The sequence below is a fragment of the Ochlerotatus camptorhynchus genome, unplaced genomic scaffold (assembly GCF_037179485.1).
Source record: "Ochlerotatus camptorhynchus isolate MF236.1 unplaced genomic scaffold, CSIRO-AGI_Acam_v1.1 ptg000197l, whole genome shotgun sequence".
NCBI lineage: Eukaryota > Metazoa > Arthropoda > Insecta > Diptera > Culicidae > Ochlerotatus > Ochlerotatus camptorhynchus.
Window position 1 is genome coordinate 1,229,818 of NW_027040687.1, and position 18,842 is coordinate 1,248,659.

Consider the following 18,842-nt stretch of genomic DNA (forward strand, 5'->3'; position numbering starts at 1 on the left):
GCGAAGGTACGAGAGGGAGAAAAGTACTAGTTGTCTCTCTCATTTCAACGCAAATTTTGCTCCGCTCCACTAATGTTCGCTCAGATATGAATACACCTTATAGTACGTTCAGGCTACAGAGTTATAACATGTTATAGCGCTATCTTGATGGTGGTTTCTGTGTTGCAATTATTTGACAACCGTTATAACATGTTATAACTCTCTAGTCTGTACAGCGTTTTAAACATGCTATCAATTGAGGATTGAGTGGTTTTTATGAGTTTAAAGCTGGAATGATTTTTCGGCGTTGTGATTGTGAGTGCGTGAATATGCATGGAAATTTCAAGCATGAATTTTGCTTGCCACATTCTCGTTTATTCTCGCAGGGAGACTCAATGAATGAGATTTGAGAGTGCACGGATAGAAATCTCCTTATACCTTTTGGCAAATTTCTATTGCTGATTATTCATAAAATGTATAAGTCAACTAATAAGCAGACGCCTTGTAAAAAGTTAATGAAGCTCATGTGTCAAATGAAATGTATAAGCGGTCACACATAACTTTTATGCATTCTTATAGGACCTATGTGGTTTGTCTTATGGAATGTATAAGGTTGATGTTTTGGCAAAAATTTATAAGTGAAACACATGAATAAAATAATTGATTTTCGTTTCGTGTGATTTTCCGAACACTGTCCGGGAGTTTTGATCACTTCCCTATAGTAAAATTTGTAACTTGGTTATTTAGCTTAATCGATGTGTTCAGGGCAGTGCTTCAAAACCTCGACCATACACGGCGATATCGACAAAACAGCTTTGGTCGCTCATTCGAGCTAATAGTACGTTCAGACTATAGAGTTATAACATGTTATAGCGCTTTCTTGATAGTGGTTTCTGTGTTGCAATTATTTGACAACCGTTATAACATGTTATAACTGCTCAGTCTGGCCAGCGTTTAAGTCATCTTCATGTGCAGTTTTATTATTACCCAACAAACAATTTGAATAAACTAAAAAAATGCTGAAGAAGCTTAATTTTGCATGAACAAGCTCTTATTCAGCTTTCAATGTTTGTCGGGTAGCTAAATTTGTAAGGAAATTAGATAAATTGAGCAAAACAATTCCTTGGAGCTGTTAAAGTGAATGAATGCATAAAATTACACGTTTTGTTATTTACCAAATGAATCTTTGTCATTGACGAAAAAGAATGAGGTTTTGGGGGTAAGTCACTCTGCCACCTTGTGACTGTAATGGTTGTGTTTTTTGCGAGGTTTCTTGTGTGTTTTTGAGTGTTGGAGGGTGTTTATTCATGGCGACCGAGCTGCCAATACATTAATCGAAAAATTATGCTTGCTGGCAACCATAGCGCTGAAAATAACAGATCTCTCTGCGACTCCTTCGTTGATGTTATTTAAAAATCACAACCGGTAGGAGGATTTGGGGCTGAGCTAATACAGTCCACAGTACTGGTTTTTCGAGTAGAACCGAAGGATCACCAGGAAAGCGAAGCCAAAGGATTACATTGTGAGTAGGGTTGCCAAAATTAAATCTGCGTTTTTGCTCAAAAAAATCTTTTCATCTTAGATGGTGACCAGAACATTTGTGATGATATCTGTGTTGATAATTTAAAAATTTCATTTGAAAAGTGATTCAGCAATTTTTCTGATAGAGACAAAAAATAGATAAAAATATATGTATCATAAATTACTTATGGTTTGGCAAAAAAGAATACCTCTGTCAGTTCTCATTCTCATTTTTAATTTCGCAAAAAAAACATGCTTAGATACATAAGTTGGTGATGGTAAAATGAGTGAAAATAATGAAGTTTTGTTTTTAAAGATCTCAACTTTATTTTTTAAATGTTTGAGTATATTTTAAAAATCTGTTTAATCTGTTTAAATCCTAGAAATCTGTAATCTGTGAATACAGAATCTTGGTTTTAAAAACTCTGGAAAATCTGTAGAAATACCAAGGGGTAAGTCACTCAGCACAGAGTTCTCCAAGTAGATTCGCCACAGCTTGGGCACATCCATCGGCACACCTTCAGTACAATCAACAATCCATACGAAACTAACGATTTTAAATTGGCTCACCACTTTAGTAGCCTATTGGTCCCAAGCAAACGATTAACGTACCCTATTCTAGTTGAAATTCTATTACTACACTATGTTTGTTTCGATTCGCTATGAAAGTTTGACAGATAACATCAGGGGTGTGTGGATTCATGCAGAACATGTAGGGGTGAGTGAAATAGCTTGGGACTGCTTGGGACCGTTGTTCTGGTACTGAGTGAGCCAAAAATAATAATGATTTTCTTCGGGACCCAGTGGTCTTAGTGTTACCATAGAGGTAACTCTAAGACCACTGGGTCCCGAAGAAAATCATTATTATTTTTGGCTCACTCAGTACCAGAACAACGGTCCCAAGCAGTCCCAAGCTATTTCACTCACCCCTGCATGTTCTGCATGAATCCACACACCCCTGATGTTATCTGTCAAACTTTCATAGCGAATCAAAACAAACATTGCGTAGTACTAGAATTTCGACTAGAATAGGGTACGTTAATCGTTTGCTTGGGACCAATAGGCTACTAAAGTGGTGAGCCAATTTAAAATCGTTAGTTTCGTATTGATTGTTGGAGTTACCTCTATGGTACAATCTCGTAGGCATTGGATTGTTCATTAAATAAAATGGGAGCACTGCTGGACTGCTGTTATTGAAGTTGTTCACAACATTACGTGCTATTTGACTGTGTATTTCAGAGGGCTGTCGATTGCTTTCGATGCCGGTCACAAGTATTTTAGCTGCTACCCTAATAAAAAATAACCATAAACGAACGACAACCCAAATAATAGAACCATTCCACAAATGGTTTGGATGATACCCGGAACACGTCGTTAAGCAAAATAACCATAACAATTTTATTAGGGTACGCAAATGGAGTGTACTACGAACCGGAATGCAAGAATTGAGATGGATTGAATCATGCAATGGTGGCGATTGGATACGGAAAACTCAAAGGAGAAGATTCCTGGTCCAACCTCTAGGGCAACGATGGTTATGCTTTGATGGCGGTGAAGGGTAACAACTGTGGCCTTACCACCGATGCGATGTATGTAAATTTGAAGTGAGATTTCGGTTTAAATTTGAGGAGTTTTATTTTCGGATACGTGTCATCTTATACGAGATGAAATAAATGGTTTTCGATTTTTGTAATAAAAATAAAAGTTTATTAGGTTGAGTGGAAGTAGTAAAAATTCCGTGTGATTGTGCCGTTAAAAGTAGTTGGTCAATTTGTCGGCTACCAAACCAAATTCATTTGAACAATAACGAACTAATTTTCATGGCAAAATCACCCGGAATGTTTATTGCTGCAACTCGACCTAATTAACTTACAATTTCTAAACTGAATTTCACTTGTTCAGGTACAACGATCGAATTCTCCCAGAATTCCAACCCGATGGTAAAACCACACGTCTTAATTTGAAATCTTTTTTCTTGGCATAAACCATTCCGTCGAAAACCTCCGAGAGCTTCTTGCACCTTCACCTTCACCTTCAGCAGTTCCTCTTCTAGATTGAGCAGTAAAGTGTAATGCTTCTGAATCGTTTTCGTCGGATTGACCAGCAACATTGGGAGTAGCTGGACTTGTAGGTACTTGTTGAATACATCTACCGTCTGATGGTGACTCGGAGTCCTCCTTGGAGGGCATGATGTACGCGATTGGATCTGCTTCAGGAAATCGACCTTCTTCTTGCTGGTCAGGAAAAAGATTGACTTTTCGAACAACACCGTAATCTTATCGATCAGCCCCTATACCAGCAGCCAGGTCTTCAGCGAGGTTGATTTGCTGTACATAGTTTCCTCGTCTACGCCGACCGCCGTCAGAATGCAATCCACCTGCAGCAAATCATCATGGGAAAACTCTGGTTCCTTCCAGCTGGCGTAGAGGTGTTTTATTCGTCGGTAAAAGAAATCCTTATCGAGTACGATATTGGACATTTTGGGTGCCGTTGCGATGGCAAGCCTAAACATTCAAGCTGTCAGAAATACTGGGTTGCCAAATATACCATACTATTCGTATTTTTTGGAAAATCGCAGCTTGCTCTATGCCCTGCAATGCCGGCACAATCGGCAAACCAGCGGTACACTTGCGGCACACTGAGAAAAATGTTGACCCAATATTGGTGTGCGGAGTGACCTACCCCTTGAGAAATACAGATTTATTTGTAGTTTTGGTAACCCTGATTGTGAGATCTGACCACCGGTAGTTGTTAAGTTGAACATAAAATGCGTGTACGATGATTGAGAACAAAGATTTGCGTTTGTTTGTCTGTGATCTCACTGTTGTTGGTTTTAATGCTTTATAAATTCAATAATGATTCTCATTGTACCTAATCATCGATCCCAAACCATCTAAATAAGAAAACTGCTTTTCAACTTTGAGATGAAATAATCATTAAAGCTGTCTTATACCCCGTTCACATTACAGCCTATATCACGTAATATAGGCTGTCTTGCAATGAGCACTCATACATAGGATTTCCAGTGAAAACTAGATGTATGAGTGTTCATTGCAAGACAGCGTATATCACGTGATATACGCTGTAATGTGAACGGGGTATTATAGTCATCCTCATCGTGTTAATGTTGTTCAATAATTTACTATAATTTTGGCTCGTGTAGTTATCCTTGCTTAGTGCCATCGCATTGTCTTCCACCTAATTTTGCTCCACCTGAAAGCTCGCCTGAGACTGCATCCTCACTGCAACCAAATAGGACCTAAACGCAAACAATTATTTTGCACAATAGCACAGAGAACAGACGTCCAAGCTCGATCAGAAACTTGTGTAAAGTTAAGTGGAAACGTCGCCGTTACGTAGCGCCAGCATCTCCTGATTTCCTCTATCAAATTTGCACTTTCGGCCAATTTGGCGCTAGTATCGATAAATTATCTGTTGAAAATTTCCACTTGGCACTACCCGAGGCACTACCATCACTTAGTGTCTAGTGTAAGTTGCGCAACGCCAGCGCCATCAGGCTGTCAAACAGGGTTTTAAGTGAGGAAGTCGCCGTTAGTGGCGCTTAAGTCGAATAGGAATCTTTACACAAGTTTTTACAGAAACTTAGTTCGAGCCTCCACGTCTGTTCTCTGTGATAATAGGCTTCTTATGGCTTGCTTCTTTAAAATATTTCGATTATTAGCTAAAAATAGGATATAAAAAATAGTGTTAGGAATTAAAATGCGATTTACACAATGTTTACATTTTGATTTTAGGTCCATTTATATTGTTGATCCAATACTGTTGGTTGCATGTGATGATAGTTTAGCAAATTTGTGATCAGTGTTTTCCTTTTTGTGTACAGTTAAGAATTCTTATTCCCGGATGTTTTTTTTTTCGTCCATACTCTTTTCTTCGGATACTTGAACACCATTAGTTTGCTGAAAAAGGATAGCATCCAGCTGCCAACGCTCAAGCACAGAGAACAGACGTTGAGGCTCAAACTAAATTTCTGTAAAAACTTATGTAAAGATTCCTATTCGACTTAATCGCCACCAACGCCGACTTCCTCACTTAAAAACCCTCTTTGACAACATGATGGCGCCGAGGATTGCGCTGGCGTTGCACAACTTACAGTAGACACTAAATGCCGGTAGCGCCGAGTGGTAATTTTCAACCGAAAATTTATCGATACTAGCGCCAAATTGGTCGAAATTGGAAAATTTATAGAGGAAATCAGGAGATGCTAGCGCTACGTAACGGTGACGTTCCCACTTATCTCTACACAAGTTTCTGATGGAAGTTGGACGTCTGTTCTCTGTGGCTCAAGCATCTAGGAATTCAAATTAAGGAATATGGGCAAATCCTAATAATGGAATACGGGTAGGAACCCGACTGTAACTTGGGCTTTCTTCAAATTTTTCTGTTGTGGATTGAACCACACCGTAAAACGCTGTACAGACTGGAGAGTTATAACATGTTATAACGGTTGTCAAATAATTGTAACACAGAAACCACCATCAAGATAGCGCTATAACATGTTATAACTGTGTAGTCTGAAGAAGGCATAAGTTTGTTTTTATGAGTTCGTCTTCTTCTTTCTATTGGTATAGTTTCTGAAATTAGGTTCTGAATAATAGAATGAAATTAGCCTCACTTTGTGAGCAAATCCACTTTTTGCAAAATAGTGCCGAATTTAACTCAATTATGAGTCGCTATTATCGTCCGTGTACATCTTGTTCCCGGGAATTTATACATTCTGCAATTTAGTACCCAATCCCGCAAGATAAATTTAAACACAGCCAATCTTTCAAGCCTGCTCGTAAGTCGTCAATGTTTATCTCTCACACCAAAACAAAACACAGTTGCTGCTTCGTAATGTACCACTAGTTAGCACGCACACGGCCGACCGCCGATGGGAAAACAAAACGATCCGCTTCAACCACAAGAACACATCACACACACACACACACGCTTCCGACGGAACATAAACTTCCCTATTCGTACACGCACGCACACTTTTGTTCTTGTTCGGAGCTGCATGCGGATTGGTACGACACCCCATCAGCTCTCGGTTTTCCTCAACACTTGGACATGGACTTGAGCTCGGTTCCCGTCTTGCCTGGTCGTGTCCATTCATTCGCTAGTGAAAAGTATGGCCGAACGAACGTCGTGAAAAAAGTCGCAGCACGGGTTAGTCTGAAAAATAATTTCACCAAAATTTTCAACTGCTGGAAGGAAATTCTGTGCGGAATATGGAAAACTCCTGCAGTCGGTGATGGGAATTAGTGAACTTTATCGAAGCGGGTGCCGTGACATGGATGGAAAGTAGATTTTCCGTCGATTCCGATTGGAAGCGCCGCACCCAAAGAGACTCCGATGGACTGGTTGTGTGACTGCTGCTAAGAGTCTTGTGAATGTGTGTGCGCGCGCGGTGGATTGGAGCCCAGCGAAGAAACATCGGCGGAATTTCGAGGCCCCACGACGGAGAAGACCCGTTATTCCGGCAGATTGAAAAACTAAAATGAAAATAGTGGCGAAGTGAGATCGATGCGAATACACTTAGCAGCCACAGCAGGGGGAGGTGGTTGTTCTTGATGACCAGCTGCAAATTTTCGCGAGGATTTTCCCTGAACAAACGTCAAAATTGTGTCAATATTTCCATTTTCCAGTGTTTTAATTTGTTTTGATTTGTTTTTTTCTTTAGCGCAAACAGTGTCAGTTTTCATTCAGTTTTGGGTGAACAGATTTTCAATTTCGAGTCTTTTTCATTATTGTTATTTTTATTCATAGTGGTAATTTTAGTGTGATGACATCATTTTGACCCCCGCCCGAATAAAATTGTGTGTCCGTTGAAGAAGAAAAAAACGAGTGCAGCCTGGCAGAGAGGAAGAGGTGGAGCGAGCGAGCGAGTTGTTGGCGAAGAAGCACTCGAAGAGAAGCCGTCGTGTTTCTTGTTGTGTGTGGTGAATGAGGGGGAAACAAACAACCGAAGGAAAGAAGATCGAAGCAAAAGCGACAGCAGAAGAAGAAAAGTGTGTGCATTTTTGTTAATTTGTAGGCCGAAAGGTGTGTGAACCGTTCCGGAGAGTCTTGGAAATCCGGAAGCGGACCGCTGGCTCGTCGTGTAAAATCGAAAAAGTAAGTTCCCTTGTGGTCAGGGTTATAAGAGGAAAATATTTCACGCTACTCTTCTCTGTTTGGAGAAAATCGATTTTTCCTTTCGGGTCGGCTGACTGTTCGGGGGTGGCGAGGGGGAGGGTCCCGGCTTGAGGGTGCCGGGAATCATTGTGACGGGCTGATGTCGTGATCGAAAACTCCACGACTTGGCAACAGTACCGTATAGCAGGGGCGAAATGTCCGCCGTCTGTCGTCGGTGCGGTGGAAGTGGAAAACAGGCGACCAGGTGGGAAGTGAGCGCGGGAAGGGCAAACGGGACAAAGTAGAAAAAATGTATAACATTTTTCATAGGCCGTAAACACGCACATGGTTGGGTTCTTTTAGTGGGTTGGGAATCAAGTTGCTTTTAACTGGAAGCTCACGCTCTCTTAGCGACTTAGCTGGAGAAAATATCCTGTGTCGAGCAATGTTAAATTTTAAAAGAAAATGTTAATCAAAAACTTGTTGCTCGTTTTGGATCGGGCTGTCTAACTTAAGTTCCTTGTCGAAGTCGCTGTTGGTTTGGATCCATTAAATCCCTCAGGAATTACTGTAGCTCATTCAGTCATGTAGGCTCGGCAGGTGCTTAAATTTGTTCAAACTCCACGCGACGAGTGGAATTTCAAGCGGAACTTTCAGCACCGCTGCATCTGGCGGGCTACCATCTTAACGTTTCCTCAATAGGTTGCTGGGAGAGCGAATCATAAACGTTTATGACCAGGAAGCCAAATTGAGCCCAATTCCAGTCGTTTCCTTGGAGTACTTTAGCGTACTCTTTGTCCTTCGATTAGAAGATTTTCTTGTTTGAACCGTGCTTTTCATCGAACTGAATTTCTTACTTTGTGGCAATTCAAGTCTTGCTAGATTGGGTTGTTCAGGGGTATTGACGTAATCGTAATCTGCATTAAAAATGGAACTGAAATCCAAAATTTCATCAATTTTGGTGCACTGGGGCTATTTAAATAAGTGTGATTACATTAGCAAAAATCACCATCTTAGTGCCCCTCGGTGGGACTTTATATGGGAGCGAGCTGCCATCTAATGATTTAGTGTCAACAATTAAAAATTTAAATCTTGATTTAATAATCGAGCAGCATGTTTATGAGATCGATAAAAATATTGTTGAGCTCAGAAAAAGAAGCTCTTTCAGATGATGTATAAAAACCGGTATGTTTTTCGAAATTAAACAACCCAATTGTCTTGAAGGTCCCATGAGCTCAACCGATTGTTGAAGTGGTTTTCAGCAGAGAATTGCGGCCCATATGCAAACCAATGGAGTAGTCAATCGGTAGAAGCCGAGGGATAAAATATACTTCGCCTTCATTTGGAGAAAAAAGTCAATTGAGCAGCGCCTATCTTGATTGCATTGGCAGTGTTGCCAGTGCAGAGTATGTCTAGGTCACTGAGGCAGGGCTACAAAATGGTGGTGAGTTGACAACCTGGAAGGAGCGGGATAGCTAGCTCTGATCCTCACAAGTTCCTACCTCACGCCTCCCCGAGTCATATGATAACAAAAGACTACCAGCTGAAACATGGACACAGCTGGGTGGCGTAGCCTGGGCAATGTTTCCAGTCCGGCAATAGCGACGCGAACACTGCCGCGGTAACCATAGTACGGTGATAGAGGAAATGCTTCACCAAACCCGAGCGTCTGTTCACCATGGAGGTGTGGCTCAAAACGGCGTCTGTTATCCATGTTAGGAGCGGCAGATCACCGTTCTAGTGCCAGAGTGGGAGTCTAAACAGAGCTGTGCACGATGGTTCCCTGGCGAGACAGCCTAACAAGCCGCCCTGGAAAAAATATAAGGTTGCAAATACCGAAGAAAGAAATACGATTGAAAACTCAGAACATGGAACTGCAAATCGCTCGGCTTCCCGGGTTGCGATACGAGGCTGGCGACAAAACTAACCATGGATCGAGTAGAGTGAAGACGACTTCTTCGGACAGCAGAGGACATCAAGGCCTTAGCCTGATTGGTAAGGCAAGTATAGCTTGCCAAGACAGTTTGTTTTGAATCCGCTTCTAGATTAAGGTAGTTCTGAGAAGAATTCTATGATGACTGTGAGATGGTCCAATTTCATCAAAGCACCGTTAAAATGATAACAATGCCACGAAACCTCAGTTTGTGGAATGACGTTAGAGCTTGATGTTGGAAGAAGGCATATAACAAAATAATAAAAAGCGCCGGACACGACAATGGCACAAACTGCTCCCAATTGGGAAACGGTTAAGAATCCAAATTGTCACGAAATGTGTTGTTTATTAATTTATTTGATAATAAACACTTTATCTTCCGCTATCCAATAAGCCTCCTCCATCAGAACGGGAGCCGCTTCCAGGGGTTTCATTGTATGGCAGTATCGCCAACGGACGGCAGAGCGCTTCCATTGCAATTATGGGCGATAAACGTTGTCATCACTCACACACTCATCACGAAATGGTTGCTTTCCAAATTCGAAGACGCATCGACCGAAAGAACTGCCGATGAAGAACAATGAGGTGGACCACACAATGGTTGCTGCCGAGTAAATAGACGATCACGTGACGCAAACCGAGAGTGGCCTGCTTGTGTTGACAGCCGAGTGAACACTGGAACGAAATCTGGTAGGAGCGGTTAATCCGTTTGACGATCGTTCAAGAGATTGCATGTGAGAGTCAACTTTTCTAGTGTGTCAATACAATCCCTAGTGAGTGACAGCTTGACTCACGCGAGAGTTTATGGATACCTTGAGCGGTAGTTCCTTGACAACTTGACTGCTGCGTGAGTCAATCGATACCTTGGGAGGACTGCTCCCTTTCGATCGCTTCAACTCCAAAACTAACTGCCAACGAGCCATCGGACTTTACCAGTAGACATCAGTGGACGACGAGGAAGATTCCCTTCTCACGGAGGCGAACAATTACTCATGTAAGCATCCAACCCGACTCTCCCCCCAATATCCAAAGTTTACTTGATCGGAGCGAGGGGTTGGAACAAGCCGAAGATTCTGACCGACCACACAATCAAACACCAATTCAGAGCTGGTGCCAATCCTTCAGCGGTGGCACAAGCGGTACTAGAACTCCAGAAGCGTAAATATGGAGGAAACACCATTTGGTACTAGGATGGTTCGGAAGCCCATTTTTTCGGCTCAAACCTCGCGGAATGCCATAGACTCCCGGATCAGTGCTCAATTTTCTCGGCGGAAGCCATTGCCACCTTCATTGCAGCCACCATTCCCGAAGATCGACCAATAGCCATCTTCACCGACTCCGCTAGTGTGGCAGTCGCACTGGAATCCGATACGAGCAAACTCCCTCACGGTGCTCCTCTGACCGTTATTATAAAAAAAATTAGTTCAGTCCGCATCGTGCTCTCTTGCCGTGCGGATCTATTTGCTTTTTGCTTAAGGAAGTGTTACTACTACCTAAAGCTACAACAAATTTAAGCAGCACTTTTCAGTGCTCAACCTGTAAAAATTTTCTACCTTGTTCAACTCCTCTTATTCCTCTTCGATCCTTGTTTGGACCCTACCCGAGGTAATCCTTCTTGGATATCGATTTGGAAAATTCCTCTTCGATCCTTCAGATTCTTATAGTAATCTGCTTGGAAGTCGATTTGGATAAAAAATTTACTGCCGCCATGGCGCCTAAACGCAAAAGAAAGGGGCAAACTCTTGACCCCCCTTCTGAAGAAATTAATTTGAGTAATCAATTTGATTTGCTCACGGATGATGAGAATGATCCATCATCCAAGAAAAATTCTAGTAAACTTTCCCGGCTTAATGCCAAGAAGGAAAAGATTCCCCCTATTGTGATAACCACTACCGATTTCCATGCTCTTCGCATGGAACTTTTGAATTTCGTGAAAGTTAAGTTTTCACTACAAATTGGACGTCGGGGTGAATGCCGTGTATTGGCTGAAACCTTGGACGGATTTAAATGTCTTCTCAAGTATCTTACTGAGAAGAAGCACAAATTTTTTACTTATGACACCAAAACTGAACGTGTGTTCAAGGTTGTCAAGGAATTACTGCCCAGTGGTGAATCCCTGGATCAGATCAAAGATGAACTGGCAATATTACTTGGAGTTGTGCCACTCCAAGTAATCAAAATGAAAATGAAATCCCGTCCTGGCGATTCGCGCAACGGGATTTCTAATGATTTTTATTTAGTTCACTTCAAGTCTAGTGAACTAAACAACGTTAAGGCCTTAGAAAAAGCTAGCCTTATGCTCCATGTCCGAGTGAAGTGGGAACACTTCAGGAAGACTGGAGGAAATTTCCAAAACCTCACTCAGTGCCGTAAGTGCCAGGGATGGGGTCACGGAACTAAAAATTGCTACATGCCAGCTAAATGCATGAATTGTAGTGATTCCTCTCACGCAAAGGACGACTGTCCTGTGAAGGAAGATCCTAAGAAATTTAAATGTTCAAATTGTGGTGAAAACCACAAATCCAATTTTTGGGAATGTAAGACTCGCAAAGCGATCCTACAATCTCGTTCTAACCGTCAGGTAGGAAACGCTCCACGTTTCCGACCAGGTACAAATTCCTCTGCTGTTAACAACGGTCAGCGAGGAACAAATTCTACATTCGTACCCGTAGGTACAAATATCTCCCCTGCTTCAAATGTTTCATCTGTACCTACTCCCCTCGCTGCTAACAATGTTCAGCGAGTTAATGGAGCTACCTATGCTGCTATTGCAGCAGGTAGAAATCAAAATACTAACCAACGTAATTCTAACGGAAGTTTTGACAATTTTGACTTAGGAAGCATAACTGCCCCCAAAATGGAATTTTTACAGAATTCATTAATTGACATGATTTCTGATATGCTTAAATCTAACTCCATGTTTGATGCTATTCAAACTGGAGTAAAATTTGCAAATAATATTGTCATGACTTTAAAATTCAGTAATGGATTTTAAAGCATTAAATATTGTAAATTGGAATGCTCGATCTCTTAAAGATAATGAAGACGAGCTATTTAACTTTTTGAGAGTTCATAACGTGCATATTGCCGTTATAACTGAAACGTTCCTTAAACCTGACCATAAGGTTAAGAAGGACTCAAATTATTTAATTTATAGAAATGATCGTCTTGATGGACCCTGTGGTGGCGTTGCCATAATTATTCATAGACGAATCAAACACAAAATACTTTCTTCATTTGAAACCAAAGTTTTTGAAACTTTGGGAGTTTCTGTTGAAACAAAATTTGGACAACTTACGTTTATAGCTGCCTATTTGCCATTCCAATGCGTAGGCCAGCGAAAGAATTTTCTCAAGGGTGACCTTCAGAAACTTACCCGTCATAGGTCTAAATTCTTCATTATTGGTGATTTTAATGCAAAACACCGCTCATGGAATAATACTCAAAGCAATTCCAATGGTAATATTCTGTTTGATGATTGTTCTGCAGGTTATTACACTATTCAATATCCAAACAGCCCAACATGCTTTTCTTCTGCAAGAAATCCCTCAACTATTGATTTGGTCTTAACTGATTCATGTCATCTTTGTAGCCAATTGGTTACCCATGCTAACTTCGGTTCTGATCACCTTCCAGTAACTTTTGAAATATCCCAAGAAATAATTTCTAATCCCAACAGCTTTACTTTCAATTACCATAGAGCTGATTGGGAGCAATATCGAACATTTATGGAATATAACTTCGATCCAAACATTCCTTTGCAAACCAAAGATGAAATTAATTATGCTCTTGAATCTCTGACTACTTCTATAGTTGAAGCAAGAGCTGCCTCAGTACCAAAATGCGAGGTTAAATTCGATTCAATTATAATAGACGATGATCTTCAGCTCTTGATCCGTCTTAAAAATGTCCGTAGGAGACAATTTCAAAGAACACGCGATCCTGCCATGAAAGTTATCTGGCGGGATTTGCAAAAACAAATTAAAAAGCGATTCTCTGCCCTGAGGAACAAAACTTTTGAAAATAATGTTTCTAAATTAGACCCGAGTTCCAAACCCTTTTGGAAACTCACAAAAATTTTGAAAAAACCTCAAAAGCCAATTCCAGCGCTTAAAGAAGGTGGTAAAATTTTGATCACAAATTTGGAAAAAGCTCAGAAACTTGCTAAGCAATTCGAGAGTTCCCATAATTTCAGTTTGGGTCTTACTAGTCCTATTGAGAATCAGGTTGCTCGGGATTTTCGGAATATTTTCTCTCGGGAAAATATTTTTGATGATTCCTGGGGGACTGATTTGGACGAAGTAAGGTCTATAACTAAAAAAATTCAAAATATGAAAGCTCCAGGTGATGATGGAATTTTCTATATCCTCATCAAAAAACTCCCAGAGAGTACCTTGTCTTTCCTGGTAAAATTATTTAACAGATGTTTCCATTTGGCATACTTTCCTGATAAATGGAAAAATGCAAAAGTTGTTCCAATTTTGAAGCCGGATAAAAATCCAGCTGAAGCTTCTAGCTACCGTCCAATAAGTTTGCTTTCTTCAATAAGTAAACTTTTTGAAAAAAATAATTTTGAATAGAATGATGCTTCACATCAATACGAACTCAATTTTTGCAGATGAGCAGTTTGGATTTCGCCATGGGCATTCAACTACTCATCAACTCTTAAGTGTTACCAATTTAATTCGTTCAAACAAATCTGAAGGCCACTCAACTGGAGTTGCTCTTCTAGACATAGAAAAAGCATTCGACAGTGTTTGGCATGAAGGTTTGATTGCTAAATTGAAAAAGTTTAATTTTCTAAAGTAAAATTAGTTCAAAATTATTTAACTGACAGAACTCTGCAGGTAAATTATCAAAATTCCAAATCTAATCGACTACCTGTTAGAGCAGGAGTTCCTCAGGGTAGCATTCTTGGGCCTATATTGTATAACATTTTCACTTCGGACCTCCCTGATTTGCCTCAGGGTTGCCACAAATCTTTGTTCGCTGATGACACAGGCATTTCCGCTAAAGGAAGAAGTCTTCGTGTTATTTGCAGCAGACTGCAGAAAAGTTTAGATATTTTCTCTTCTTATTTACAAAAATGGAATATTTCTCCCAACGCTTCCAAAACTCAACTTATAATATTTCCACATAAGCCTAGAGCTTCGTTTTTGAAACCTAGTAGTAGTCACATAGTCACTATGAACGGAGTTCCAATTTCCTGGTCAAACCAAGTGAAATATCTTGGATTAATACTTGACCATAAATTAACTTTTAAATATCACATTGAGGGCATTAAAGCCAAATGTAACAAATATATTAACATTCAAAGTGTTTTTTATGTTACTTCATACGCGAAGTTAACGATTTTCAGAGTTGGTTGGAAATGCTAACATGAAGCTTTAGTGTGATGATTTATTAGCTAGAGAATGATCTTTAGAAGAGTGTAGGTGGATAGTTCCGTTAGAGTACGATACGATAGTTCCGTTAGATCATTCTGCATCTCTGAAACAAATTAAAACAAATCGTAGGGTGCATTTTCGAGTTAGGCCCTTTTAAAGGCGTAACTGCATAAATCTCACTAAAAACAGGGAAATTCCATCACGTATTCTTATTTTACATGCACAAATCGCAACACTCGCTGTTTTTTTAGAGAACACAAGTAGGCATTGACAAACGTGCCTTTTGTGAGTTGCAGCGCGCTATGTTTTGCTTGAAATTTTATCATGGATAATCACGCAATCAGAAAAAAAAGTGTGCATTTTAAGCCTTTCAAATCAAAAAAACGTTAGACCGATCTTCAGTGCAATACGTCAAGTGATTAGGGATCATTACTTAAGCAATATTGATGTTCGCGAGTGGTATTATCCGTTCTCAATATGTGCCAAGTGTCGGATTTATTGCAGTTCTGTAAATAGAAATAGCAGAAAAGTGGTCCTACATAAATACAAGTTTAACTATTCTAAGAGTACGAGAACAAATTCAAAGAGCACTTGTGACGTTTGTGAGGCTGCCCAGCTAAAGTATGGTAAAAATCAACCGGGAACAGTTCCTAGAAAGGAAAACCAACGTAATTCAAAACCGAGCAATTTAAACACTACTAAAGTCATACGCGAGGTCATACGCATGTGTAATACTTGTCTAACAGAAATCGGACGAGGGAAGAATCACGTTTGTACTGTCACTGAGCGTTCAGAAAATTTAGCAAGAATTCTGAAAGAAAATAATTCTCCACCAAAGGCATCAGAAGCAGCTGTGTCAAAGTTTCTAGCCGGAAAATTTTCAACTTCTGGTAAAACAGCAACTGATGTATTTCAGAATGTAGCTTTAACGTTTTATTTGATTCATACAGGTTCTGAAAACCTTCGCTTATCAAATCGTCGAGGAAAACCATCCGTATTTCTAAAAGCTAATTCTACTGCATCTTTGAAAGAACGGAAACGCACGCGGACGGAAGATATGTTCAAAGTGACGTCGCCTTAACCTCAATCTACCTGTGCACCAAGTCTCAAAACATAAACAATTATACATATATTGTTTGCAATGGATGGATATCGAATTAACAAGAAGATTAAGTGTGTTTTTCAACCGATTCGAGTATGAATATGGCATTAAATCTGGTTTTGAAAGTTGGTGCACAGGTAAAAAGTGAGGTTACGCGACGCCACTGGGATTTGCCGAAGCTTTTGATTTGCTTATTAGTTCGTTGATTTACAGGCATCATGAATGAATTTAAAACGAGGTGGAGTGAGCTTTGAAACTGGTTAAAAGGAAAGCTTTCCAAACTGAACTCACAGCTTGGAGATTTGTTTAGTATTGTAGAGCTAGGAGAAGTAGCCAAAGGTAATACTCAAAAAGGTACATATTTTAAAAAAATCTAAATTAAAATGCTCTTTTCTAACTGAAAACGTCCATCTTGGTTAATGCGCTGATGTTCCAGTTATATTTTGTAATAATATACCTGAGTTGCTTCAACGAATCAAGAAAAGTAGACACGCCAGTGAGGAAGAACTATTCATAAAACTTGGTATCGACGGTGGAGGAGGATTTTTTAAGATCACTCTCTCTGTTGTATCCAAAACCCAAAATAATTCAGCAGATTATTTTAAAGACAGCGGCGTGAAACGCCTCCATATTTTGGCATTGGCTCCAAATCTTGCCGAAAAATATGAATATATTTTTCTAATCTGGAATGGTCTTTTGAAGCTGAATCACTTGGAATCGATTATTGCCGGTGATTTAAAGACCATTAACGTGATTATTGGAATAATGGCGCATTTATCTACCCACCCCTGTCCATATTGTGTAACAGAAAAATCAAACCTTGCATTGCAAAGTGGAGTGGCGACCGATCGGAAACATTCGGGAAAATTCCAATAAAGACCCATGTTCCAAAAATCGTAAAAAATATGCTAGCTGCATTAAACCACTGCTGGTTTTCGGCCAAGACAGCACTCTTCTTTTGCTGGTATACCCTCCGCCTCCACTTCACGTGACACTTGGGATCGTGAGCATGGTTTTTCAAGCAGTGGAGAAACAAAGTCCAGACTGGGCAGATTTATGGATCGAAAAGGCTCATGTACGACATCAACAGCGAACATACGGTTTTACAGGACGAGCATGTCACAGTCTTCTTGATGCTGTCGATGTTCTCCGAGAAAACGAAGATTTGCTAAACTATGTCGATGTAAGGTACAGTTGTTTTTCGATCAGCAGGTATAAAACTAATGACTGTTACTTTTTATAGGTCCTGAAACACTTTCAAAATGCGTACAAGAAATGCTTCTCATTCGAACTTGTACCCGGATTTGAAGAAGATATTAATAAGTTTGTCGAATATTGGGAAATGTTGCATCTTCCAAAATCGTCCGAATGCCATAGAACCAAGTTTCATGTGAAAGAGTTTTGTAACGCAACTGGACAAGGTTTGGGTTGGCACAACGAGCAGGCGTCCAAATCGGGTCTCAGCGACTTTTTATTGACTTGGGAAAGATACAAGACCACGAAAACATCAAAGATATACAAATTTCAACTTCTGCGTGCTGTCGTTGACTACAATAGTGGTCATTTGTGTTAAACCACTTTGAGATTCATTAATTATATTTAAGTTTATTAGTTAATTTAAATAAAACTTAAGCCTTAAATTAACGTACAAACCCCTTTTTAATTCCAAAAATTAGCAACCGTTACAAATTAGAACCATGTAATTAATATTAAACACTGCAATCGACATTTCATGTCATGTTGCATGCAAAATAAGCATATGTGATTTCATTTCTCTGTTTTTAGTGATGCAGAATGATCTAACGAATCGATTGGTATACTCACTTTTGATGGAACTATTTTTTTTTATAATAACGGTCAGAGGAGCACCGTGACCCTTGGATCCAGGCGATACAGGAACACGCGCCAAACAAAACAGTCTTTGTGTGGATACCTGGACACTGCGGGGTCCATGGTAACGTAAAAGCGGACCAACTAGCCAACTCATGTCGTTGCATGGCCAAGTACACGCGAATTGTACCTGATCCGGACCTCAAAAAATGGGTATCAAAAATCACCAACGAAGGTTGGGCTCGCGATTGGGCGGGCAGTGAAACCCCTGCCATCAAAAAATTAAAAGAGACATCTCCACCGTTACATCGAGAGCATCCCGACTTCGAACACATCATACAAACATCTCCCACAACTACAAGGGAAACGGACCATTCCATAGGATCTGTGATCTATGCCGCATTCCCCAAACGGTGGATCACATTATCTGCCACTGTCCGAACTACGAAGCACCAAGAACCCGCTACGACATCCCGGGAAGCATCCGCGACGCTCTCGGTAACGATCCTACCAGAATTACAACCCTTCTAGCTTTCCTGTGGGAAGCTGGGCTGATCGATCTTAACTGCGAAAATTTAGCTAAGTTCATTAGAAAATATCAACGACGTTCCATTAATTAAAAAAAATGCGAGAACTTTTAATTATCTTCAAGAAATTCAAGAGAACTTAGAATTTAGATAGTGTCATGATATTCAACGAAGATATTCGGAATATTCCGAGTACTTCGAGGACGATCCGATAGCTTCTGAATAATCCCAGTAACTTAAGCAAATCTGCAGCGACTTACAAGAAATTCCGTGGAATTATGGGATATTCCAAGAATTCTATGATTGATCGAAAAACGTCAGGGAATTTTGAATATATATATATCAGAAAATTTTACGGAACTTCAAGGCAGTTTCATTAACTTCAGGCAAAATTTGGGAAGTTCTGAAGACCTCAGCCCATTCCATATTCAATGTAAATTTCA

At 40.2% G+C, this 18,842-nt stretch overlaps 1 protein-coding gene across 7 annotated transcripts in view; it reads left to right on the plus strand.

Moving 5' to 3' along the window:
• The first annotated feature begins 6,595 nt into the window (after positions 1-6,595).
• The window catches only part of Nrg (Neuroglian), a 161,252-nt gene continuing 149,005 nt past the window's right edge, over positions 6,596-18,842 (plus strand). For 5 of the 7 annotated variants that reach the window (XR_010517718.1, XR_010517719.1, XM_065223815.1 and 2 more), the window contains exons 1-2: positions 6,600-6,672; positions 7,273-7,620. The gene's annotated coding sequence lies outside the window, so the exon portion shown is untranslated. Of the gene's footprint in view, positions 6,673-7,186; positions 7,621-18,842 lie in introns of all 7 variants that reach the window. The other 2 variants (XM_065223817.1, XM_065223816.1) reach the window with 2 other exon arrangements.